General features: G+C 45.2%; 2 long non-coding RNA genes across 2 annotated transcripts; both read left to right on the forward strand.

Annotated features, from left to right (window-relative positions):
* The first annotated feature begins 771 nt into the window (after window positions 1–771).
* Window positions 772–12,223, forward strand: LOC144686327 (uncharacterized). The gene is made up of 3 exons (XR_013577899.1): window positions 772–911; window positions 5,629–5,729; window positions 12,104–12,223. It is a non-coding gene; the product is annotated as an uncharacterized LOC144686327 (long non-coding RNA).
* Window positions 12,224–16,326: 4,103 nt separating this feature from the next.
* On the forward strand, window positions 16,327–27,204 carry LOC144686328 (uncharacterized). The gene is made up of 2 exons (XR_013577900.1): window positions 16,327–16,505; window positions 26,073–27,204. It is a non-coding gene; the product is annotated as an uncharacterized LOC144686328 (long non-coding RNA).
* Window positions 27,205–27,566: the final 362 nt, after the last annotated feature.

Below are 27,566 nucleotides of genomic sequence, written 5' to 3' on the forward strand. Positions count from 1 at the left end.
AGGCGCTCTCTGTACTGGCTCCAGTCTTCCATGGACACATCAGAAGGGTCGATTCTGCTGGAGAGTGACGTGACTATTGAGTATACTTTTCCTTTTTCCTTAAGAACTGATGTACTCGCATCCACAAGGCGAGGTGCAGCATCAGAGCCATTTTACCCTCCTCTCCAAATGTAATGACTTGATGTACTTGAGAGCTTTTTCAGAAGCTACATACTTGAACCAGATCCTGAACTAGAAAGCCATGACCCCGGATTACCCACACTTATGGGTCATTTGTCGGAGCCTCCAAGAACAATCACGTTGACCCCTGATAGGCAGTAGGTGAAGGCTATATCTTCAGTCACTGCACAGTCTCACAGCCAGGAGCAGTCAGAATGTACTCCATCTTTGAAAGGTTCAATGAATGGGTGCAAATTAATTTTAGATCAAGGTCCCTGTGCCCATTTTAAGGAGTTAGACTATTTAACCCTACTGTTTCCAATCATAATCACTTTTGGCTTAAATTCTCAGTAAAGATTCAGCAGCACACACTTGTTTAAGCTCATCACAAGGAATGTTTCTTAACTGTATAATGAATCACTTGCATAACACGTTATGAAACTAGACCCTGACAACATATCCGTTGTTGCAAAATGCGCTCCACAGAAATGATGAAATGGAAATGGTGTTTGGGGAAACAAGTATTTAAATGAAAGGTAATTTCCCCAGCTAATCAGGAGCTGCAGTAATTTACCTGATTGAATCATTGCCCAATAACCCCTGTTGTTCTCATGCTCTGATCTATATAAACACTGAATGCAGCCGGTAAGAGCAGAACACTGAACAAAAGAGTAATTCTCCATCATCATACACACACAGAATGAAAGCCATCATCTTCATTTTTGCTGCTGTCCAGATTCTCCATGTTTCTGGTAAGTGCTGATGTACATTCATCCAAAGTCATTTACAACTAAACAAAATATTTTGTTTCTCCAAAAGATTAATGAAGTTGGATTTTGTTGCTTTATTGTGTAACTAGACTATGCAGGAGTCAGTTTAACCTTCTGCGATGGTATACAACCAGTGGATTGGTCGCCAGTTTACCCCTCTCCTATTTTTGATTTTAGACTGACTTCAACAGAAACCAACAGTGGAAAAGTTTTATAACAGACGGCCAGTGTGATATTGTCCACTCTAACAGGCTAACAATGTGACACTGTCCATTATAACAGGTGGCAGTGCGACATTGTCCATTACAACAGGCAGCCAGTGTGACATTGTCCTTTATAACAGGTGGCCAATGCGACATTGTCCATTATAACAGGCAGTCAGTGAGACATTGTCCATTGTATCAGGCGGCCAGTGCGATATTGTCCATTATAACAGGCGGCCAATGTGACATTGTCCATTATAACAGGCGTCCAGTGCGATATTGTCCATTACAACAGGCTGCCAGTGCGATATTGTCCATTATATCAGACGGCCAGTGCGATATTGTCCATTACAACAGGCGGCCAGTGCAATATTGTCCATTATATCAGGCGGCCAGTGCGATATTGTCCATTATATCAGGCGGCCAGTGCGATATTGTCCATTACAACAGGCAGCCAGTGCGATATTGTCCATTATATCAGGTAGCCAGTGTGATATTGTCCATTATATCAGGCGGCCAGTGCGATATTGTCCATTATAACAGGCGGCCAGTGCGATATTGTCCATTATATCAGGCGGCCAGTGCAATATTGTCCATTATAACAGGCGGCCAGTGCAATATTGTCCATTATATCAGGCGGCCAGTGCGATATTGTCCATTATATCAGGCGGCCAGTGCGATATTGTCCATTATAACAGGCGACCAGTGCGATATTGTCCATTATAACAGGCGTCCAGTGCGATATTGTCCATTATATCAGGCGGCCAGTGTGATATTGTCCATTATAACAGGCGGCCAGTGCGATATTGTCCATTATAACAGGCGGCCAGTGCGATATTGTCCATTATAACAGGCGGCCAGTGCGATATTGCCAGCCTTTTTCTACAGGTGGCTAATTTGATATTGCCCGTTTTAAACTGTCACCAACAGTTCAAAATCCACGCCCCAACCCCCAACCTCCCAGCCTCCCAGCTCCCCACAGAGTTCAGTAACATCTTGAAGACAGTTTCTGACACATGGTCAAATAAATCCTGGAGCATAAGGAAGCAAATCTGAGCAGAATATGTGGAAATTCAGATCTCCACACAACATTCCCAAATCTGCAATGAACATTTTCAGGGTTGGATTTTCTCCTGCTCCACTGTGTGTGATAATACAAAGACAATGAGGCAAGGAGGCTGTACCGCATTCCTGCCTGCATCTATATTCTCCTCTCTCGACCCCGCAGGGAATACACTCTGCTATTCTCACATTCCCCGCTGAATGTTTTATTGGGAGGCAGGCAGGACTGGAAAGCAGTCTTATTTTCTTACCCTAATCAGTGCTGCTGTTGGTCACTGTTTTTTTTTTTATTCTTTCATGTGTTGTGGGCATTGTTGGCTAGGCGGGCATTTGTTTCCCATCCCTAATTCCCCTTTTCAGGGTGAGCTACCTTCTCGAACCGCTGCAGTCCATTTAGGTATGTTTGCCGATACCCCTTATATGGTAGGAGTGGACACCTCAAGAGAATAACTAGGGAAAGAATAGGGCCAATTAGAGACCATAGAGATAATCTGTGTGTGGAGCTGGAAGACGAGAATGCAGTCCCCAGTGAATACCTTGCGTCAGTCTTCACAATGGAAAAGGACGACACAGGTATAGACATCAGGGTGGAGGACTGTGAAATATTAGAGGAAATTAACATTGAGAGAGAGGAGGTACTAGCGGGTTTAGCAACCTTAAAAGTGGATAAATCCACAGGCCCGGATGAGATGTACCCCAGGCTGTTGAGAGAGGCAAAGCAAGAGATGTCAGGGCCCCTGACAGTATTGTTCAATCTCCTCTGGCCACAGGTGAGGTGCCAGAGGACTGGAGGGCTGCTAACGTTATCCCATTATTAAAAAAGGGAGGAAGGGATAGACCAGGAAATTACAGGCCAGTCAGAATAGCTTTGGTGGTGGGAAATATACTAGAAAGAATTCTGAGGGACAGGATATATCTGCACTTGGAGAGACTTGGATTAATCAGGGATAGTCAGCATGGATTTGTTAAGGAAAGGTCGTGTTTGACAAATTTGACTGAGTTTTCTGAGGAGGTAACCAGGAGTGTTGATGAGGGTAATGCATTTGATGTGGTCTACATGGACTTTAGCAAGGCTTTTGATAAGGTCCCTCATGGCAGACTGGTCAAGAAAGTAAGAGTCCAAGGGATTCAAGGCAAAGTGGCACATTGGACCCAAAATTGGCTGAGAGGCAGGAAGCAGAGGGTGATGGTGGAGGGATGTTTCTGTGACTGGAAGTCTGTTCCCAGTGGGTTCCACAGTGTTGTTTGTGGTGTACATAAATGATTTGGACTTATATGTAGGGGGCATGATCAAGAAGTTACAGATGACATGAAAGTTGATAGGATGGTAAATAGTGAGGAGGATAGCCGTAAACTGCAGGAGGATATCAAGAGTTTGGTCAGGTGGGCAGAGCAGTGGCAAATGGAATTCAGCCCAGAAAAGTGTGAGGTAATGCACTTGGGGAGGGCTAACAAGGCAAGGGATTACACTATGAATGGCAGGACCCTGGAAAGTACTGAAGATCAGAGGGATCTTTGTGTGCATATCCATAGATCCCTGAGGGTAGCGGGACAGGTAGATAAGCTGGTTACGAAGGCATATGGGATACTTGCCTTTATTAGCCAAGGCATAGAATACAAGAACAGAGAGGTTATGCTGGGACTGTATAAAACGCTGGTTAGGCCACAGCTGGAGTACTGTGTGCAGTTCTGGTCACCACATTATAGGAAGGATGTGATTGCACTGGAGAGAGTGCAGAGATTTACCAGGATGCTGCCTGGGCTGGAGGGTCTGAGCTATGAGGAAAGATTGGATAGCTTGGGGTTGTTTTCCTTACAGCAGCGAAGGTTGAGAGGGGATCTGATAGAGGTGTATAAGATTATGAGGGGCATAGATAGGGTGGATAGGAAGGCACTTTTTCCATTAGTGGAGGGGTCAATGACCATTGGGAATAGATTTAAAGTCAGAGGCAGAAGGCTAAGAGGGGAGTTGAGGAGAATTCTTTCTCACCCAGAGGGTGGTGGGAGTCTGGAACTCACTGCCTGAAAGGGTGGTGGGGTCAGAAACTCTCGTAACATTTAAGAAGCGTTTAGATATTCACTTGCATTGCCATAGCCTCCAGGGCTATGGGCCAAGCGCTGGAAAATGGGATTAGTGTCGTCAGATCTTTGTTGACCGGCAGGGACACGATGGGCTGAATGGCCTCCTCCTGTGCTGTGAACATCAACGAGTCTATGAGTCTCTCCCTCCTCTCCGCACCCCCCCGCCCCCCATCTTGTGTAGGACGCTGCTCAATTTGAGACCTGAAGCAATTACTCTTCATATCTAAGTGATCCTCTTTTGTTAGGCTGCATCTACCACTGTTCTTCCCTTGAGGGAAGAAACTGCCATCTCAGTGGCAGAGACTAGTAGCCTTGGCAAAGATTTAGCCGATGCCCACGAGACTGATATCACATTTAACACCCCAGAGTTATCAGGGCAGGTGAAGTGAGCCTGTGAATTTTTACTTCAAAAAAGTGTTGAATTCAAGCAGATAGGATTGCAGTTTTAAAATAATGAAAGGAATTGTCTCAGTTCAAGTGGGCTATTTGAGTTAAATAGATTAGAGATGACATGGGGGCCTTAGATTGAGTTAAGTAAGCACCTATGGAGGGAATAACGTTAGATATCAGGAGTTACCCCACTTCTCAAAGGTTGAACTTGAGTAATTGGCTAAAAGTTGCAATGAGCACAGATTGAAAAGGTCAAAGGCGATGCCTCATTGGACGTTGCGTTACACACACCGTGGTCTTTTGGAGCAGGCTTGATTGCCTGTGGGGATTGAAGAGTAATTTCTTAAATTGGCAGAAGGCATTTTTTTCCCCAGTTTTTTGCCTCTCCCAAGATCGCTTGGCTATAGCGGATGCATTAAAATTTGACAGGAGCTTACAGCACACCGGAATCAAATAGGCTGAATAGTGTTTATCCAACTTGTTTCAAATGTTTCATATTCCTTCCTTCATAGCCATTTCTCTTGATCTAGGAGACCAGCACAGCGTCAGAATGACAGGAAGAAGTTCTAACAGGAGCAAGGACATTTTGCCCTGTATTTCCAAAATGATGAGAATGCAGGCTCTCCTCTATTCAGATTAGACATTAAAAATACCCACTGCAGATTTTCCTCCCTAATTCTCCCGTGTTTTGGTAAAATATGGGCGGTGTTAGAGGAAAACTGGGCAGGGAGGCATCCTGGCCGGTCTGTAGCACCAATCGTCGCCTGCAGGATGTGCCACGAAACTGGTGAGGAAAAAGGTTTGATAAAGGAAAAGAGAGGAAAAATGGAGGAGAGAGCTTCACATTGAGGGAGAATTAGACATAAACCAGGGAATTATTGAGCTCGGGGAAGGAGCTCTGGTTTTGATTGAAAATGTAGTTAAAATATACTAACAGTGCACCACTTTGCTCTTTCATTCAGGACAATCTCTTAATCAAGCTGTAGGTGATGCAATTGACCAGTTGAATGAAGAATCTGTTCTCAGTAATCTTGTTGCTGTGACCAGCCATGAACAAATAGATGTGAGTCTCATCAAATGTCAATGATATTCTACATTCCATTCTCTCAATTACTGAAATGTAATCTCCTAGTACCTTAGGTATTTCAACATTTTTTTGTTGATATCAATACAATTTAAATCTTCTCTACCTAGTGACAATGAATTTTTAAAATCTATTCTTACAATTTCATAATAGCTTCATAAGAATTAACTGGGGTTGGGGGGGCGCTCAGGGTAAAGAATCCAAGTTTGCTGATGATACAAAAACTACATGGGAATGCAAGTAAAGGAGGATGTGGGCCCTGCTGCCTGGGCCAGCATTTATTGCCCATTCCTAGTTGCCCTTGAGAAGGTGGTGGTGAGCCGCTGCAGTCCATGTGGTGTAGGTACAAAGAAATGGTCAAGGGATATAGACAGATTAAATAATTGGGCAAGAAGGTGGCAGATGGAGTATGATGTGGGCAAGTGTGAGGTTATTCAGTTTGTAAAAATAAGGGAAAGTAAAATATTTTTAAAAGTTGGAAAATTGGTAAATGTTGGTGTTCAGAGACATTTGGGTGTCCTTGTGCACAAATTGTAAAATGTTAACATACAGGTATGGCAAACAATTCTGAAGCAAATGGTATGTTAATCTTTATTGCAATAGGATTGGAGTATAAGAATAAGGAAGTCTTGCTACTAGTTTACAGGGCTTTGATGGATCCACTGAGCACTGTTTTGGTCTCCTTATGCAGGAAAGAGTGCACATACCTTAGAGAGAATGAAGCAAAAGTTTGCTCGATCGATTACTGGGATGAGATGGTGCCTTGTGAGGAGAGATTGAGCAGAATGGGGCTATATTCTCTGAAGTTTAGATGAGAGGTGATCTTATTGAAACGTTTGAGATTCTGTGAGGGCTTGACAGTGCATATGCTGAGGGGCTGTCCTTCCCTGGCTGGGGGGTCTAGAACATGGGGCCACTGTCTCAGCATAAGGGATTCCATTTAGGACTGAGATGAGGAGGAATGTCTTCACTCCGAGGGTTGTACATCATTGGCATTCTCGACCCCAGAGGGCTCAGTTGTTGAGTACATTTAGTACGGTGATCAATAGAGTTTCTACATCCAAATATTAATGTTCTGGATCGGTGTACATGGATTTCCTCATGCTTACTTTCCCATACAGATCTCTATTGTCAGCAAACTTGAATAAATTACACTCGGTCCCCTTGTGTAAATTATTAACATAATAGCTGAGGACCCCGCATTAACTCTTGAGGTACCCCATCCACAACATGCTAACTTGAAAATGACTGCCCATTAACTAATCTTCAGTCGGAACTAACACATTACCTCAACCCCTAATCTGATGTAACATCTTCACTGGCAGATCATTGAATGCCTTTTGAAAATCCAACCCACTACATTCAATGGTTCCCCTCTACCTGCTCTGCTAGTTACTCCCTCAAAAAGTGCAATGGATTTCTCAGACATGATGTCCCTTTATAAAACTCTGACTCTTCCCCATCATCTTGTGATTTTTGAGGTACCATGTTATTACGGTCCTAATAATGGATTCCAGCACTTAACCGATAACTGACTGCTCTGTAGTTCCCTGTTTTCCCTCTCCCTCATTCCCTGAATAGCAGAATTACAATTGTTAACTTCCAATCCACTGGGACCGTCCTAGTAGCTGGAGAATTCTGGAAGATCAAAACCAGCTGATCCACTGCCTCTGTCGCTCTATTAAACCCTCAGGGGGCAGGCCAGCAGGCCCTAGTGAGTTCCTGACATTTAATTTCTCCAGTACTGTTTCCTTACTAATATTAATTGCTTTAAGTCCTTCACTCCTGAAGCTTATTTCTTCACATTTTCTGGAACGACATTGTTTGGGAGTTGCTCACTGCTCAGGTAACCAGCCATCATACAGGCCTGAGTCCCAGCGCAAGCTTCCAGTTAGCAGTGAGCCCCAGCACAGAAGGGGCTCCTACCCCATCCCTCAGTGCCATCAACACTCTGGGCTTTCACACGCCTTAGATCTGTCGTAACAGTTTCACTAGGACAGGGCTCATATGCTTTCACATTAAACATTGATAAATTCCAATGGGTCCCTGGTGCCTGTCTGTTGGATTGTATCTTGTTTTTTGTGTATAGGGGGGAGACTGAATGAATACACATCTGTTAACAAGAACAAAAATACCTGGAAAAACTCAGCAGGTCTGACAGCATCTGCGGAGAGGAACACAGTTAACGTTTCGAGTCCGTATGACCCTTGAACAGAACTAAATAAAAATAGAAAAGGGGTGAAATATAAGCTGGTTTAAGGAGGGTGGGACAAGTAGAGCTGGATAGAGGGCCAGTGATAGGTGGAGATAACCAAAAGATGTCACAGACAAAAGGTCAAAGAGGTGTTGAAGGTGGTGATATTATCTAAAGAATGTGCTAATTAAGGGTAGAAAGCAGGACAAGCAAGGTACAGATAGCCCTAGTGGGGGTGGGGTGGGGGGAAGGGATCGAAATAGGCTAAAAGGTAGAGATAAAACAATGGATGGAAATACATTTAAAAATAATGGAAATAGGTGGGAAAAGAAAAATCTATATGAATTATTGGGAAAAAAGGGGGATCGGAAAGGGGGTGGGGATGGACATGGGGATGAGGGTGGAATACACATCTGTTGTCTGATCTAGGGCCTAGCAACTGCACGATTACCTGAAGGGCAGTGTGAATGTTGTTTTGTAGATTTAATCAGACAGTGACGAACAAATAAAACTTTCAAGTGCAGTGTTTGTCTCAAAATGACGCGGCCCCAAAACGAGTGGAGAGGGCTACAGCAGTTCTTTTGCTAATTACCCGGAGAATACAATTGATTAAAAACCTGTTTAGCCAGCAGTTGCATAAGAGCTTGGCTTCTTTAAAGCAGTTTGCTTCGTGAGGTAAGGGAAGATTCTTTAGTTCTAACCTGCCTGGACTCATGAAACACATGAGTGACTGAATTCATTTGATTGAACCACACCTCAAATTATTTCTACATTGCAGAATTCCATAGAACTTGTAGCAATTATAAGGAATTTATAACAGCCTCGATATTTACAGGGAGCCACGTTTGTCACAAAAACTCATCTGGTTGCTAATGTCCTTTTGGGGAAGGAAATCTGTTATCCTTACCTGGTCTGGCCTACATCTAACTCCAGACCCACAGCAATGTGATTGACGCGTAAATGCCCTCTGAAATGCCGTAACAAGCCACTACAAAGTCACAAAAAAGGAATGAGACCAGATGGACCATCCCGCATCGACCTAGGCATCATCCCTGGGTATGTCCTGTCCCACCTGCAGGACAGACCCAGCAGAGGTGGTGGCACAGTGGTGTACAGTCAGGAGGGAGTTGTCCTGGGAGTCCTCAAAATCAACTCCGGACGCCATGAAGTCTCATGGCATCAGGTCAAACATGGACAAGGAAACCTCCTGCTGATTGTAGGGGGTGGTGTGTGTGTCAGCTTCACCTTTGACTTCTGAGGGGTCCGAATCGCTCCCACTCCCTGGGTTCTAGACCTTGGACTTATTTGGGGGTTGTAACAAAGTGCAGCAGACAACTGATTTTGGTGCAAGAAAAACTGAGTTTATTGAAGTCACAAATGAACTTATAACATTAGGATTACACTGAGATTATACAGACCTACAAAGTACACTTAGTTAAGAATGGGGAACACACGGCATAATGAGGGAAAATCACGCTACTAATCCCCTTACCCTTGTCCCACCCCCAAAACCTAACTAAATTGAACTCGGAGAGGTCAGGGATCATGCTCACCATCCCAGGGTTCCTTGACAGTTCGAAATCCAGCCAGGTGAGCCGGTTGCAGTTTTGGGGTACGCTCTTTGTGTCCTCTGGGGCCTGCTGTCCCCACATGGTCCTGGTCTGTGGAATCTGCGAAGGTTCTTCAGTTGGGTGGAGGGCACGGTTGTGGGTGGTCGATCTTCCTGGAGGGCTGCGGTTGCGGCCTTGTTGTCTTCGGTTGAGCCTGCCACCCCGTGCCCTTCGCCGTGATGTTGCCTGCGGGCCTGCAAACCTCCAGATTTTCTAGCTTAAACTCTGTTTCAACCGTTCCCAACTGCTCACTGCCTGCTAGCTGTTTTCTCTCTCTCTCCTTCATATCTGACTGCCCTGTTATACTGTCTTTCGAATTTCTTATTGGATTCCAAATCAAGGTTAGTTCTTTGTTGGACTTTGGTGGGCTTCCCCCGGTGATTGTTGTCTCGTTGTTTTTAGTGGGTTCACATGATGTTTTTCATTGTCTTCCTGCCTAGTAACTAGTTTTGAACTGAAAGCCATTGTATATGTGGATTATTGATGGGTTCACATAATTGAATTGATTGTGCCTTCCTACCTGAGTAGTTAGTAGCGATTATTTACGCCAGATTTTGATGGGCTTCATTTTCGTGTGAGGTGAAGTCTTTCTCTGGCTTGATTGTTTTGAAGGGAAGAATGCGTAATCTGTCTCCTTTCGTTGTCTGGTTTCAGTCAACAATCCACACTGCACTCAACAAGCCCGGGCATGTGCAGCTCTGGGCCTTCAAGGGGCCCATCCTCCTGTCTGCAGGGATTTACATTTAACTCAGCAGTTTAAAAGTCTAAAAGTCATATCCTTGTTGATGATATGAAAAATGTGGAAGTTTTGAGAACCCTTCAGCTGATCACGTACCGCTCTCCCTCAGCTGATGAACATCACTTGGAGGAAGCACTGAGGGTTGCAAGGGTGCAGAATGTACTCTGGGTTGGTAAATTCAATGTCCAACACCAAGACTGGCTCAGTAGCACCACTACTGACGAAGCTGACTGAGTCCTAAATGACATAGCTGCTAGACTGGATTTACGGCAAAAGGGAAAAACATACTTGACCTCATCCTCACCAACCTGCGTGCCACAGATTCCTCTGTCCATGACAGTATTGGTAGGAGTGACTACTGCACAGAGATGAAGTCCCACCTTCACATTGAGGATACCCTCCATCATGTGTATGTGTGTGTGCTGGAGGGAAAGTTAGTGGAGGGAAACCCATGCTGCATATATATGGGATGATATTTGTAATCAGATGCGAACAATAGGTATTACCATTTTACCAGGACCTTTCTGTGATTGTTTGGTTAATTGATTATTGATTCTTGAAAGGGAAAAAATAGCATGTCTTGTTGAAGGGGAGGGTTAAAGTGGGGGGGGGCAGGGGATGAAAGGATTAAAAAAAATAGGAGGAAAGAAATCATCTGTGTTGGATTCAGGGCTGGGTGGGTGGGAGACAGAACATTTGGGATGGGGGCTAGGGAGAGAGGCTGGGTAGAAATAGAGAGAACATAGGGGCTGGTAAGACAGAGAGTGAAAGAGAGAACATGGGGACTGGAGGGGAGACAGGGAGAGGATATGGAGGCTGGGGAGAGAGAGGACATGGGGGTTGGGGAGAGAGAGAAAGGGAAAATGTGGAGATTGGGGAAGACAGGGAGTATGAGGGTTGGGGGGAAGCGAGAGAGAGAGAGAGGGCATGGTATTGTTGGGAGTTGAAAAGAGAGACTGTGACCATGAGGGAATCTTGAGAAGGCCCTTCCCCTGTTGAGTCAGGAGGTCCTGTCTCCCTTTACTGCTGAGTTTCCTAAGCTCCCTGAATCCAGTGCAGAAACAGTGAATTCTTGATCAGGCCCCCGATCGCATTGCGGGAATCCAATTCAAATATGCTAATAAAGTGCCCCATCTGTTCACAGCGAGAGTGTCACAGAATCCAATAGCCAGCACTGTAAAATAGTATGCACAGTGTGTTGGTGATGTATTCATCTTGTTTAATCTTTTATCCAACCTCCCCCGTCCATTGGGAAGTGTTAATACATTGCTAAGAGCTCTAAAAAAGGAATCATTAAGAATCTCAAAGCACTTTGTTCCTTTGGTCTTAGAGAGGGGTATTAATTATAAGTGAGTATTAAATATTCTAATTCTATTTCACCTGTTGATTTCTCTTTCCTTCTACAAAATCTTTCAACAAACAAAAGATCAGAATTTGTCATTTTAACCTGAGCTGAATGGTTTGTCAGCCTTGTGTTCTCCACCTATTAGAGAAAGCATGAGAATCCACCAGAGTCTGTTATAGTCCAATTGTAGTGGAAGCTGCATCAGTTCGGAAGCTGCCTTGTGTGTTGAGCACGAATGAGTTTGAAGGTTTGGCCTGAATTACAAATGATCATTTTTTCATTGAAGTTAACGGATCAACACAAGGACCCATAAGTCACCATAACAATTGCTTTATAAATGCTCCCGTTGACTGACTAGAATCTGTGAAAATCTCGTATCATTCCTGTCCAGTGCTCCTAATGTTAACATGCATCGTTTAAACACTCAGCATTGTCTCTTCCCTCTAATCCTGTTATTTTTGCTAGGTTCAACTGACGGAACAAGGTCTGCAGGTCACGTTAAAATTGACCATTCAGGAAACTTCTTGCACTCAAGGAATTGAAAGCCTTTCATCAGACTGTGCGCTGAAGCCTTTGCCTCAGGCTGTAAGTATTACTTTTATGAAGAATCCTTCTCAGGTCTGCATGTCTGCTCCTGATTATTTAGCGTTGAGGTGAGCGCGATGGTAAGTGCAGACTGCAATAAGTTCCTGCTCTTCCTAATGAAAACATGGAGGCCTAACCTCTGCATCAAAGCCCCCAGTTTATACAGTGCTAACAGGGCAGAGGTGTACTTCCAAACCGCATGGCTGTTTGATCCACTGACAAATCGGCCAGGGGCTTTTCAAATATTTCAAATCAATTCCTCAGCTCATATCCCACTCAGATTCAGCAATCTTTATTTGACTCGTCTGAATGAGAGCATATCATTACAGAGGTTCGTGGTTCAGTGATTGAACCCCTGACTCTGAGCCAGAAACTCTGCGTTCTCAGTCCCACACCAGGACATGTTAGCCACAGTGGGAATGATCAGGATGTGGTTTATAACAGGTTAATAATCAGCCTTCCGCTCCATCCAACGCATTCCCAATATCTCCCAGAGATAAAACATGCCTGTGAAGATACAGAGCACCAGAATACCTGAATAGTATTTCTATGTCCTTAGCCATCGAACCAGAGGCCCTTAAAGATGCAAAGTTTTCAAAATAGTCCTTTGTAATGGAAGGAGCAGGAGTTTCACAAAGCCCACTCCCTCCTGGGAGCCAGTATGGATCAGGAGGCACAGGATTGAGGGGTGAAAAGGGATTTGGTGAAGGTTATGACACAGACAGCAGGGATTTGGATGACTTTAAGTTCATAGGGGGTAGAATAGGGGAAGCCAGGAGTGTGTTGAAACAGCCAAGTCCAGTGGTAACAAAGGCATGAATGAGAGTTTCCGCAGCAGATGAGCTGAGACAGGGGAGAAGTTGGGCTATGCTGTGGAGATGAATGATAGAATCATAAAGATTTTCAGCTTGGAAGGGGGGACATTTGGCCCAATGTGTCTGCCCCGCCTGATAAATAACCATAAAGCCTAACTCACTATCCAGCTCTTAGTCCATAGGCTTATAGGTTATGGCTCCTTCAGTGCATATCCAAGTACTTTTTAAATATAACGAGGGTTTCTGCCTCTACCACCCTTTCAGACAGAGAATTCCAGATTCCCGTCACTATCTGGTTAAAAAGAATTTCCCTTGGATCCCCTCTAAACCTCCTACCTCTCACCCCAAGCCTATGCCCTGGTTATAGATTGTACAGCCAAGGTGAATGTGGCCTTCTTATCTACTGTATCTAGCCCCCTCATAATTTTATTCACTGCAATTAAGTCTCCCCTCAGCCTCCTCTATTCCAAAGAGAATAATGCTAGCCAAAACAAATCGTTCCTCATAACTAATTCTCTAACATCACTCTCTAGTGCAATCACATTTTTCCTAAAGCGTAATGACCAGAACTGCATGCAGTACCCCAGTTGTGACCCACCCAGTGTTTTATACAGTTTAAGCAAAACCTCCATGCCCTTATATTCTATGCCTCGATTAATAAGGTATCCCGTCTGCCTCCTGACCACCATATCTACCTGTCCAGTCACCTTCAAGACACGCACAGCAGGCTCCTTCTATTCCTACACGCTTCCCAGTATTCTAGCATTTATTGTGTATTCTCTTGCCTTGTTAGCCTTCCCTAAATGGAATATCTCACACTCCCATGGATTGAACTTCATTTGCTACTTTTCTGTCCACCTCACCAGTCACGGCTTCCTGCCATCGACAAATTTCTTCTTCAACACCAATTGCACAGCCAATTTTTGTATCACCTCCAAACTTCTTAATCATATCCCTACATTCAAATATAACTCTTTGGCACATGGCACAAAAACAAGGGAGCCAGTACTGAACCCTGGGGAACCCCACTGAAAACAGCCCCCTAGTCACTAAAACATATGTTGAACTAACCCTTTGCCTCCTGCCTCTAAGCCAATTTTGGGTCCAACTTGCCAATTTGCATTGGATTCCATGGGCTTTTATCTTTTGTGAGCAGGTCTGTCATGTGGGACCTTATCATAAGCCTTCCTAGAATTCATATAGATTACAAATGCACAACCCTCATCGAACCTCCTTGTTACCTCCTCAAAAAATTCAATTTAGTCAGAAACACGACCTTCCCTTAACCGATCTGTGCTGACTGACTTTGATTTATCTGTGCCATTCTAAATGGAGAGTTACCCTGTCCCTCAAAATTAATTTTCCTGCCATGAAATTAGGCTGATTGTCTTGTAATTCCCCAGTCTATCCCTTTCTCCCTTTTTAAACAATGGAACAATGTTAGCAATCCCCCAGTACTCTGGCACCACACCTGTTTTCAGAGAGAATTGGAAAATGATGATCAGAATCTCTTCTCTTGCTTCCCTTAACTGTCTAAGATACATTTTATTCAGGCCTGGAGATTTATCCACTTAAAAAAAATGTTAAACCCCTTAATACTTCCTCTCTAACTATGTTAATTTCATCTAATATTTCATATTCCTCTTTCCCTAATTTCAATGTCTGTATGTCCCCTGTCTTTTGAGAAAACAGATGTATTCATTAAGAGACATACTAATGTCCTCGGCCTCCACACACAGGTTACCCTTATGGTAACCCTAATAGGGCCCTACTCTTTCTTTAGTTATCCTCTTACTTTTTTGATGTGTTTATAAAAAATGTTTGTGTTGGCATGGACATGTGGTCAGAAGCTCACCTTGGCGTTAAATATGATACTAAGGTTGTGAACAGTCTGGTTCAGCTTCAGACAGTTGCCAGGGAGAGTAATGGAGCCGGTGGCTAGAGTGCAGTTTGGAGCCGCAGCCCCCAAAGTAATGACTACAGTCTTCCCAAAGCAATGACTACAGTCTTCCCAAAGCCATGACTACAGTCTTCCCAAAGCAATGACTACAGTCTTCCCAAAGCAATGACTACAGTCTTCCCAAAGCAATGACTACAGTCTTCCCAAAACAATGGCTACAGTCTTCCCAAAGCAATGGCTACAGTCTTCCCAAAGCAATGGCTACAGTCTTCCCAAAGCAATGACTACAGTCTTCCCAAAGCAATGACTACAGCCTTCCCAAAGCAATGGCTACAGTCTTCCCAAACAATGACTACAGTCTTCTGTATGTTTAGTTGGAGATTTCTACTCGCCTGTTAGTGGATATTAGACAAGCAATCTGATCATTTAGCAACATTGGGCAGTTGAAAGTGATGGTGGTGTGGCAGATTTGTATGTCATCAGTGTACATGTGTACAATAATGCAGTGTTTTGGATGATATTGTGAGGGGCAGCATGTTGATGAGCAATATGATGGGGCCTAGGATAAATCCTCAGAGGGAACACCACAGGTAACGGTGCTGGAGGCGGGAAGAGAAAGCAGGTGGTTCTCTCACTGTAACTAGATAGATTAGAATGGAAGTCAGTGAGTGAGTGAAGCCAAAGATTACCCATTCCCAAACCCTGCACTAAGGCTTAAAAGAGGATTAATATAAGAATGAGAATTGATTGCAAAACAAATGATACAGAAAAAAGATTGAAAAATATGTAAATGTTATATGGAGAGAGACGAAGGAGACATTCTTCTCCTGCTGTTTTTGAAATGCCTTAAAACACTTCAACCACATATGAATTAGTGAGATGAATGAACAGCCAATTCTCTATCCGCGATGGGTTTGACTGAGATAGAAACGCTAGCCAGGATGTTGATCAAACTTCTGCTGCTCTTAAAGTAATTTCATGGGATCCTTCACTTTCCAAGCATAGGAAATTAATGATGTGTAGTGTTAAGGCCTTCCCTGTAGAATGATTCCTGGACAATGCAATAGTTCCTCACTCCTCCATTGACGTGTCAGCCAATATCATGTACCCTTGGAAGCATTGTTTTCACTCAGGAATGCCTTGGAAAGCCAAATATACAAATGGGTCTGGAGTAGATATTGTAATATTCCTGTCATTATAAAACAAGTATGTTTTGGACTTTCAGTAACTTCCGTTCAAGAGGCTGGTCATGATTAAATTTTAACAATATAGGCAATGTCATAGCTAAATTATATCAACATCACTGGAAGCTCATTTCACAAAGAACGTGCTATTTTATTGCATTTTATTGCAGCTGGTTTATTCCTTGCCATGTTTTATTTCTGTAGGTAACCGACACATGTACATGCATGGTCAAGTATGCAGACTGTGTGCTGGACAAAGTTGAGATATCGGGTTGCTCAGGGTTACTGCCACCTATAGAGAACGTGCTGGAGCTTTTGGCAATGTCGGCCAGCAACAGCTCAGCCGCAGGGGCGGATTCAAACCAATCCTGAACAGCAAACAGGTAAAACCACAACGCACATTTCAGCGGCTGCAGAATGGTTTCATTCTCCCGGGGTGGAATTTTGGTTCTGGGGAACCTGGGCATCTCCATACTTGACAACTCCACAATGAGCATCTTTCTTCCTTAATTCAGCTTCCCATCTGGAAGTCAGATTGATGGACAGGGCCGGATTCAGGTCAGCCAGAGACACCAGATAAATCTGAACCCTGACCCGGGCAGAGGGAAAGTCTGAACCCTGACCCGAGCTGGGGGAGGGCCTGAACCCTGACCCAGGCGGGGGAAGGGTCTGAACCCTGACCCGGGCGGGGGGAAGGTCTGAACCTCGACCCGAGCTGGGGGAGGGTCTGAACCCTGATCTGGGCAGGGGGAAGGTCTGAACCCTGACCCGAGCTGGGTGAGGGTCTGAACCCTGACCCGGGCAGGGGGAAGGTCTGAACCCTGACCCGAGCTGGGGGAGGGTCTGAACCCTGATCTGGGCAGGGGGAGGGCCTGAACCCTGACCCAGGCGGGGGGGAGGGCCTGAACCCTGACCCAGGCGGGGGGAGGGTCTGAACCCTGACCCGGGCGGGGGGAAGGTCTGAACCTCGACCCGGACGGGGGGAGGGTCTGAACCCTGACCCGGACGGAGGGAGGGTCTGACCTCTGACCCGGGTTGGGGAGGGTCTGACCTCTGACCCGGGCTGGGGAGGGTGTGACCTCTGACTCGGGATGGGGAGGCTCTGACCTCTGACCCAGGCTGGGTAAGGTCTGATCTCTGACTCGGGCTAGGAAGGGTCTGACCTCTGGCCCAGGCTGGGGAGGATTTTATCTCTGACCCGGGCTGGGGAGGGTCTGACCTCTGACCCGGGCTGGGGAGGGTCTGACCTCTGACTCGGGCTAAGGAGGGTCTGACCTCTGGCGCAGGCTGGGGAGGATTTGATCTCTGACCCGGGCTGGGGAGGATTTGATCTCTGACCCGGTTTGGGGAGGGTCTGATCTCTGACCCGGGCTGGGGAGGGTCTGACCTCTGACTCGGGCTAAGGAGGGTCTGACCTCTGGCGCAGGCTGGGGAGGATTTGATCTCTGACCCGGTTTGGGGAGGGTCTGATCTCTGACCCAGGTGGATCTAGGTTAGCTTCCTGATGTGGATGTGAGAGAGTCTGCTCTCTTATCTGAGTATGAAAGGGTTACATTCCTGACCTTGATCATTCCTGGATCTGGCTGAGGGAGGGTCTGATCGCTGATCCATGTCGGGGAGGGTCTGGCCCCTGATCCAGGTGATGGAGAACCTGATAGTTGACCCCAATGTCCTTTGAATGTCTGGGTGCCTGATGAGGTGAGCGTCTCCGGGTGGTCAGTCCGGGGAAACACTGTTGCTCCTCCTGGCCCACAAGCAAGGCTACAAATGTACTTACCTCCTTTCTGAAGCAGTCCTCACCTCCTTTGTGCTGCTGAGTTTCCCCAAAGCCTGCAAAACCTAGCTAGCCAGGGTTAAACCTGTGGGACAGATTAAATATGAGGCTTTGTGACTAACTAAATTATTTAAATTGTCAACCTGCCTCTGTTAAACCCAGGAATGAGTGGAATCGGTGTTGTGCCTGATATCTATCAGACCCGGCCCCAACCTACACATTTTGGGAGTTAAAATTTAGTCAATAGCTTCTTTGACTCATCAGTTTTAATGGAAAATGAGATGTGAGTAAAGAATGGGGATAACACAGATTGTTCAGCAGAAAACACTTCACAGAAGCATAATTAGACACAAATTGACACGAAGACAAAGCTGAAGATTTTGGCAGTATGGCGATTAATACATTCAAGGAGGTAAGAGAGTTGGAGAGACCATTCCAGGTCTGAAGACTGAGCCATTTTGCAAAGCCAGCATTTGTTGCTCATCCCTAATTGCCCTTGAAACTGAGTGACTTGATGGGCCAGAGGGTAGTTAAGAGTCAAGCATATTGCTGTGGTCCACAGTCAAGTGTAGGCCAGATGGGTGTAAGGATGGCAGATATATGGGTTTTTATGCCAATCAATGATAATTGCCGTGGTCATCTTTACTGAGGCCAGGGCCGGGATTTTCCCAGCCCTGCCATGGGGTGGGACCTGCTGCAGCCCATTGACTTTCATCGGGACCAGAAGATCCTGGCTGTGGATGGGCTGGAAAACCCCAGCCTCGCTTTCTATTCCAGATTTATTAACCAGGTACCATGGTGGGATTTGAACCCATGTCCCCAGAGCATTCGCCTGGGCCTCTGGATTACTGGTCCAGTGATATTCCCACGATACCATCATCCCCCCCCTCACGCACTATGGAGTCAATGCAAGTAAATAAAGTCAAGATAAACATTGGTTACAGTCCAATAGAATGGCAGAACTGTCTAGAGGAGCCAAGTGGCCTCTTCTTGGTCCTACCTTCCTTCATGTAACCCTAACCCTAACCTTCCTTCATTGATTGGCCATTTAGCATCTCCATCCAAGTTCGATTGTACCCCCATTGCCTGTTAGGAACATTGCCTTAGACTTAAAACACTACAAGTTATATCCTAGCATCTGAATATTTCAAAGCTCAGCATTATATTGGGGAAATGAGGCACATCATGATTTACCAGTTGTAGGTGAACTGAAATGTTGTAGAACATTCAGGTTGGGCAAATAGAGTGCAGCTGGCTAACTGTGTGAAGACTTGGGGTTTGGTGAGAGGGGAGTTCAGCGAGGGGGGAGAAGGAGTTGTCCATTTCCTCCTTGTATCTTTCTCACCCCATAGAAATAGGTTCTTGCTCCACTACAGGGAAAGGAGATAGCTGTTTGGTGAGTATCTGGTAAGTGGGTGAGTTCTATACTATCCCTAATGTTTAAAATAGTACACAATTTGGTGCTAAAGTTAATAAAATATATTAAAAAAACAACATACATAAGTGATTAATATAATTAAGTAATTAATTGAAACGCATTAAGAATGGCGAGACCAGTGATGTGTCAGGGCTTCAGCATGTGGGAGCTCCTGGACACCATTGTGATCCAGGGTAAACACGTCTACAATGTTTGTGGCTGGAGGGACTTCAGCTCAGAGTCACTGAGCTGGAGGCTGAGCTGCAGACTCTGTGACACACCAGGGAGGGGGAAAGTTACCTGGATGCTCTAAACCAGGGGCAGTCACACCACATAGGACAGGGTCTTCTGATTTGGTCAGTGGTCAGGGACAGGAGGGTGTGACTGCGAGTGAGGCAGGTAAGGGGACCCAGAGGGCAGGAGTGCAGGAGCCTTGGCCTTTGTAATTGTCCAACAGGTTTGAGGTTCACTCAGCTTGTGTGGGTGAGAGTGGGGGCTGCAGGATGGATGAGCAAAGTGACCATGACACCATGGTGCAGGAAGCCATTCCAGTGGGTAGTCCAAAGAGGAATGTAGTGGGAGTAGCGAAAGGGATTGACTTTGTTCTCTGCAGCAAAGAGCGAGAGTCCAGACGGCTGTGTTGCCTGCCTGGTGCCAGGGTTTGGGACATCTGCTCAGGGTGGAGAGGAACTTGCAGTGGGAGGTGGAGGATCCAGTGGTCATGGTCCATATAGGTACCAATGACATAGGCAGGATGAGGAAGGAGGTTCTGCATAGCCAGTATGAGGAGCTAGGCACCTAATTAAGAAGCAGAACCTCAAAGGTGATAATTTCTGGATTATTACCTGAGCCAGGTGCAAATTGGCATAGGGTACATAAAATTAGAGAGATGAATGTACCGCTCAAAGACTGGTGTGGGAGAAGTGGCTTCTGGTTTGTGGGGCACTGGCACCAGCACTGGGGATAGTGGGATCTGTACCGTTGGGATGGGCTACATTGGAACTGTGCTATTATTAAAGATGTTATAACAGGGCACTTAGAAAAGCTCAGTGCAATCAGGCAGACTCAACATGGTTTTGTGAAAGGGAAATCATGTTTAACCAATTTATTGGAGTCCTTTCAAGGAGTCACATGTGCTGTGGATAAAGGGGAACTGGTGGATGTACTGTCCTTAGATTTCCAGAAGTCATTTAATAAGGTGCCACATTAAAGATTATAGTGGAAAATAAAAGCTCATGGTGTAGGGGGTAACATATTGGCATGGACGGAAGTTTGGCAGATTAACAGGAAGCAGAGAGTTGGCATAAATGGGTCTTTTTCTGATTGGCAGGATGTGATGAGTGGTGTGTCACAGGGATCAGTGCTGGGGCCTCAACTTTTTACAATTTATATAAATGACTTGGATGAAGGGACTGAAGGAATGGTTAGTAAATTTGCTGATGACACAAAGATAGGTAGGAAAGTAAATTGTGAAGAGGATGTAAAGAGGCTACAAAGTGACACAGATAGGTTAAGTGAGTGGGCAAAGATCTGGAAAATGGAGAAGAATGTGGGCAAATGTGAAATTGTCCAATTTGGCAGGAAGAATGAAAAAGAAGCTTATTATTTAAATGGCGAGAGATTCAGAGGGATCAGGGTGTCCTAGTGTATGAATCACAAAAGGTTAGTATGCAGGTACAGCAGGTAATTTGGAAAGCTAATAGAATGTTATTGTTTATTGTGAGGGGAATTGAATACAAAAGTAGGGAGGTTATGTCTCAGTTGTACAGGGCACTGGTGAGACCACATCTGGAGTATTGTGTACAGTATTGGTCTCCTTATTTAAGGAAAGATGTAAATGTATTAGAAGCAGTTCAGAGAAAGTTCACTAAACTAATACCAGGAATGGGCGGGTTGTCTTATGAGGAGAGGTTGGGCAGGTTAGGCTTGTATCCACTGGAATTTAGAAGAGTAAGAGGCGACTTGATCGAATCCTTTAAGACCCTGAGGGGTCTTGGCAGGGTGGATGTGGAGAGGATGTTTCCTCCTGTGGGAGAATCTAGAACTAGGGGTCACTGTTTAAAAATAAGGGGTCACCCATTTAAGACAGAGATGAGGAGAATTTTTTTTCTCACAGAGGGTTGAGTCTGTGGAACTCTCTTCCACAAAACGCGATGAAAGTAGAGGCTATGAATATTTTTAAAGCAGAGCTATATAGATTCTTTATTAACAAGGGGGTGAAAGGTTATCGGGGGTAGGCGGGAATGTGGGGCTGATGCTAAAATCAGATCAGCTATGATCTTATTGAACAGCAGAGCAGGCTCGAGGGGCTGAGTGGCCTTCTCCTGCTCCTAATTCATTTGTTCATAAGTAGTTTGTTTTTATTTGGACCAACTGTGCCCAGCAGTTGATATCAGTATTTAACCAGCACACACAGACACAGGCAGACAGACAAACAGACAGGCACACACACACACAGACAGATACAGACACACACACACACACACACACAGAGGCAGACAGACACACATATACAGAGACAGGCACACACACACAGATACATGTCCACATGTACACAAACACACAGACACATACACACACACACAATCACACATGCTCACACACACACACACATAGACACGCACATAGAAACATAGAAACTAGGAGCAGGTGGAGGCCATTCAGCCCTTCGAGCCTGCTCCACCATTCATTATGAACATGGCTGATCATCCAGCTCAACAGTCTGCTCCCGCTTTCTCCCCATATCCTTTGATCCCTTTCGCCCTCAGAGCTATATCTAACTCCTTCTTCAAAACATGCGATGTTTTGGCCTCAACTACTTTCTGTGGTAACGAATTCTACAGGCTCAGCACTTTCTGGGTGAAGAAATTTCTCCTCATCTCAATCCTAAATGGTCTACACCATATCCTCAGACCATAGAACCATAGAACACTACAGCACAGAAAACAGGCCATTCGGCCCTTCTAGTCTGTGCCGAAATATTATTCCGCTAGTCCCATTGACCTGCACCTAGTCCATAATCCTCCAGACCTCTCCCATCCATGTATCTATCCAATTTATTCGTAAAACTTAAGAGTGAGCCCGCATTTACCACGTCAGGTGGTAGCTCGTTCCACACTCTCACCACTCCCTGAGTGAAGAAGTTCCCCTAATGTTCCCCCTAAACCTTTCCCCTTTCACCCTGAAGCCATGTCCTCTCATGTTTATTTCTCCAAATCTAAGTAGAAAGAGCCTACTCACATTTACTCTGTCTATACCCCTCACAATTTTGTAAACTTCTATCAAATCTCCCCTCATTCTTCTACATTCCAAGGAATAAAGTCCTAACCTGTTTAATCTTTCCCTGTAACTCAACTCCTGAAGACCTGGCAACATCCTAGTAAATCTTCTCTGCACTCTCTCAATCTTACTGATATCCTTCCTGTAGTTAAGCGACCAGAACTGCACGCAATGCTCCAAAGTTGGCCTCACCAATGTCTTATACAACCTCAGCATAACATCCCAACTCCTATACTCAATACTTTGATTTATGAAGGCCAGTATGCCAAAAGCTTTCTTTACAACCTTGTCTACCTGTGATACCACTTTCAGGGAATTATGTATCTGAACTCCCAGATCCCTTTGTTCCTCCGCACTCCTCAGTGCCCTACCATTTACTGTGTATGTCCTACCTTGGTTTGTCCTTCCAAAATGCAACACCTCACACTTTTCCGCATTAAATTCCATATTTTCTTCTGCTTTCTCTCTGTCTCTCTCTCTTTATCTTTCTATCTCTGTCCCTTTTCTCTGTTTTCCCTCCACCCTCCCCCTTTCACTGTCTTCTCTTCCTCTTCTCACCGCCCAACGTCACCTATTCTGACTGTGACCCCTGGTTCTGGACTCCCCCACCATCGGGAACATCCTTCCTACATCTACCCTGTCCAGTCCTGTTAGAATTTTATAGGTTTCTATGAGATCCCCCCCGTCATTCTTCTGAATTCTAGCGAATATAATCCTAACCAACTCAATCTCTCTTCATGTGTCAGTCCCGCCATCCCAGGAATCAGCCTGGTAAACCTTTGCTGCACTCCCTCTATAGCAAGAACATCCATCCTCAGATAAGGAGACCAAAACTGCACACAATACCCTAGTCTCAGAATCAACTACATCACTCTCCATCTTGATGAAGAATTCTATCATATTATGGTCACTCATCCCCAAGGGGCCTCACACAACTAGACTGCCAATTATTCCTTTCTCATTACACAATGCCCAGTCAAGGATGGCCTGTTCTCCAGTAGATTCCTCAAACTATTGGTCCAGAAAACCATCCTGTATACTTCCCAGGAATTCCTCCTCTAGGGTATTGTTACTAATTTGATTTGCCCAATCTATATGCAGATTAAAGTCGCCCATAATTACAGATGTTCCTTTATTGCATGCATCGCTAATATCCTGTTTAATGCCATTCCCAACATCACAACAACAGTTTGAGGGTCTATATACAACCCCCACTAACATTTTGTGCCTCTTAATGTTTCTTAGCTCTACCCGTACAGATTCCACATCGCCGGAGCTAATATCTTTCCTCACTATTGCGTTAATTTCCTCTTTAACCAGTAATGCAATTCCACCGCCTTTTCCTTTTTGTCTGTCACCCTGCAGCCATGTCTCTGTAACCCCGACTACATCATACCTGTTTACATCTATTTGCGTGGTTAATTCATCTACTTTATTGCGAATGCTCCTCGCGTTAAGGCACAAAGCCTTAAGGCTTGTCTTTTTAACATTACTTGTCCCATTCCCAATATTTTTCACTGAGGCCCTGTTTGATTATTGCCCTTGATCCCCCCTCCTCTGACTCCTGGCATAAGTTCCCATCTCCCTGACATTTTAGTGTAAACCCTCCTCAACCACTCTAGCAAATGTTCCCCCTAGGACATCAGTCCTGGTCCTGCCCAGGTGTAACCTGTCCAGTTTGTACTGGTCCCACCTCCCCCAGAGCCGGTCCCAATGCCCCAGGAATCTGAAACCCTCCCCCTCACACCATCTCTGCAGCCACGTATTAATCCGATATATCCTGCTATTTCTACTCTGACTAGCGCGTGGCACTGGTAGTAATCCTGAGATCACTACCTTTGAGGTCCTACTTTTCAACTTACTTCCTAACTCCCTATGTTCCGCTTTTAGGACCTCATCCCTTTTTTTACCTATGTCATTTGTACCAATGTGTACCACGACCACTGGCTGTTCACCCTCCCCCTTCAGAATGTCCTGTAGCTGCCCTGAGACATCCTAGCACCAGGGAGGCAACACACCATCCTGGAGTCTCGTTTGCAGCCACAGAAATTCATATCTATTCCCCTTACAATTGAATTCCCTATAACTATTGCATTCCCAAAGTTTTTACTCCTCCCCTGTGCAGCAGAGCCAACCGCGGTGCAACAAATTTGGCTGTTGCTGCTTTCTCCTGAGAGGCAATTCCCCTCAACAGTATCCAAAGCGATATATCTGTTTTGCAGGGGAATCGCCACAGGAGATTCCTGCATTGCCCGCCTAGTCCTCTTGCTCTGCCTGGTGGTCACCCATTCCCTTCCTGCCTGTGGACTCTTAGCCTGCGGTGTGACCACCTCTCTGTACGTGCTATCCACGATACTCTCCACCTCGCGGAAGCCGCCGCTCCAGCTCCAAAACCCAGGCTTCCAGGAGCTGCAGCTGGAGACACTTCCCGCACACACACTGGCTCCGGGCACTGGGCATGTTCCAGGCTTCCCACATAGAGCAGGAGGAGCACACCACGGCTTTGAGCTCTCCTGCTATGACTTACCCCTTTAAATTAAATTAAACCTTTTGGAAGATACTTAATATCAAATAATTTCAATTCCTCTATGGCACTACTTCCCTGCTCCTCGTTGTTACAGAATATAGCCCTTACAAGTGATGAACCACAAAATGGGACCTTAAGAACTATAAGCAATAAAAGTAGTAAATACTTACCCGACTGTACACACGGTACTCAAATGATCACCTCGTTCCCTCCTCACTGAACTCCCTCAGTCACCAAACTCCAACTTAAGCATTCTACTGCAGCCCAAAACAGCAGACCAGTGCACATACACATAGATAGACAGACACACACAGGACGGACACACACACATGCACACGGGGACAGTCAGACATACACACACACGCGCGCACACACACACATGCACACACACGGACACACACACAGACACACACACATAGACACACACACACACAGACCCACGTACACACAGACACACGCACACGCAGACACACACAGACACATGCGCGCACACACACACACACACAGGTGCAGACACATGCACTCACACACACAGATACAGACACACGCACACAGGCACACACACCCACAGACACATGCACGCACGCACACAAACACACACATAGCTTGTGGTAAAGAAGATTTCAACTTTTGTCTTGTTGACCTAGTGGCAATAAGAAATACCATGTAACTGCTTGTAGAGGATGTGTTTGATCATTTTCCAATTAAATTACCTCAGAATAGAGGAGGAAAGCACTTCCAGAATGGAACAATTGATGATGACCATAAATACCTGAAGCAACTGAATGTTATTCAGCACAAATACATAACTGAACAATTGTTATTTTTTTGATAAATTATATTTCAAGTAGTAACCACATATATTTAATGAATAACCTGTTAAAATGTTCGAACTGAAATTCAGCTGCAAACCAGGAAAGTTTATACTATTCAATTTCTTCATTGAATTGCAGGATTATAAAGCTTAACATGGAAAGTTAAAAAAGAAGGCAAAAGCAGATAAGAACTATGGATGAAAATTCTGCAAAGCTTCAGTTCATTTCTCAATATTGCTTTCATAGAATGATTTGCTACTCAATGGTTAATGCATTCATGGTTTTGTGACTGAACCCTATCGTATTGGTGTGAAATCATCATCATTTCTTTTAAAAAGATGTTGCTTCTCTCTCATATAATTCTTCACTCATCGGTGACTTGAGTTCTCAGGAAGAACCTGCCCAGACCTGTCTGGGTTTCTGTGGTCTTATGATGAAGGTCTTCATCAATGTGAGGAGTATGGAGTCCTCTCCACCTGGGCAGTCAAGCTCTTTGTCCTCGATGTTAACCCTCCCCCGCCTCCTGTAATAGGAGGGGGGCTGGGGAGGTTTGTCAATAGAGGAATGCACCCCAACCTGATGCATGTGCTGCTTTCATTGTTCTGATGGAGAACATGCCACATGAGCCTTGGAGAGGTGGAACACTCCAATGTGCTTAAGTCAGGAAGCTTGAGAATAGAATGGAGCCAGGAGTTACCAGCTCTGCAGATGACCTACCTTTTACAGCACTCCTTGCTCCTTGTGGGCTAGGAAGAGTAGGAGTGCTTGTCCGGCACCCCCACTTCACCCCTATTGGCTCCTCAAGGAAGCCTTCGGCCTCACCACCTCGACCACAGCACCTTCAAGCTTTATATTGCAATCCATGACTCCCCATTTGCCAAACTCTGATCTCTCTCCCTCCCAATTCGCAGGAACCATCCCTGAAGGCCCCGGCCTGGTTTTCCCTGGGGCAGATTGTGAAAATAGCCTGCTGCTTGGGCAGGGCACGGTCAGAGAAACGAGAGTGAGGCCTTGCTGTTCAGTTGAGCAGGGCCTCCACACCCCCAGGTTTGCTGAGTTTCCCTGTACACTCTCCGCCAGCTGTGAAATATCGGGCACAGGCCCCCGGCTCCTCACAAACCACAGCTGAAAAGCCCGGAGGTTCTGGGTTTGCTACTCTTTAGTGTTACAATTTAACATTTATTGTCTTTTCTCATGGTTATTTTAGTTAGGATTACAGTATAACTGACTGTTGCTTTTAGCCGCATCAATAAAATACTTTCAAAGCAAACCTGCCTCAGAGTTACACTTTCATTCTTCTAACAGAAACTTGCTTACCAGGCAACAGCCAAATGTCAATCCTGCAACATCAAGATTAACCCTTTCATTACACTCACACGCCATTCCCTACTCTGCCGTGCTGGAGAAATCGGTTTACTGATTGCCGGCCACAATGACCGTGATGTCAGATTATAAACCTTTCATCCATTATAATAATTGTGGGGACAGTTAACCAACTATCACACAGACGCCAGGGTTTAAATCCTGTTGATTCCCTGAAATCCTTCGAAAAGGTAATAGGGGAAATTTTAACTGAGAGAAGACGATTTTTAACTTCCAGGCCACATCTTAAGCTGTTGGCTCATTTCACAC

Source organism: Cetorhinus maximus, chromosome 11 (genome assembly GCF_964194155.1).
Source record: "Cetorhinus maximus chromosome 11, sCetMax3.hap1.1, whole genome shotgun sequence".
Lineage (NCBI taxonomy): Eukaryota > Metazoa > Chordata > Chondrichthyes > Lamniformes > Cetorhinidae > Cetorhinus > Cetorhinus maximus.